We start from the raw sequence: 222 nt of genomic DNA on the forward strand, positions 1-222 counted from the left end.
CCGCTCCCTCGCCCGCTTTTGGGAGAGGGTTACTCCCTCGCCACCCGCATGACAGCACCAGACCCAGCTTGTGTTTGGGGGTGAGCCCTTTTCCCCTCCAGTTCAGGAGGATGACGGTGTCTGGCGCAGCCATGTTGGGGTTGGCACCCGGCTCGGCTTTGTCAGCTCAGCGTCCTCGCAGCATCTCCAGACCCGCAGCCCTGCGGCTGTCGGTGCCTCGGG

This window comes from Charadrius vociferus, unplaced genomic scaffold (genome assembly GCF_000708025.1).
Source record: "Charadrius vociferus isolate BGI_N301 unplaced genomic scaffold, ASM70802v2 scaffold54, whole genome shotgun sequence".
Lineage (NCBI taxonomy): Eukaryota > Metazoa > Chordata > Aves > Charadriiformes > Charadriidae > Charadrius > Charadrius vociferus.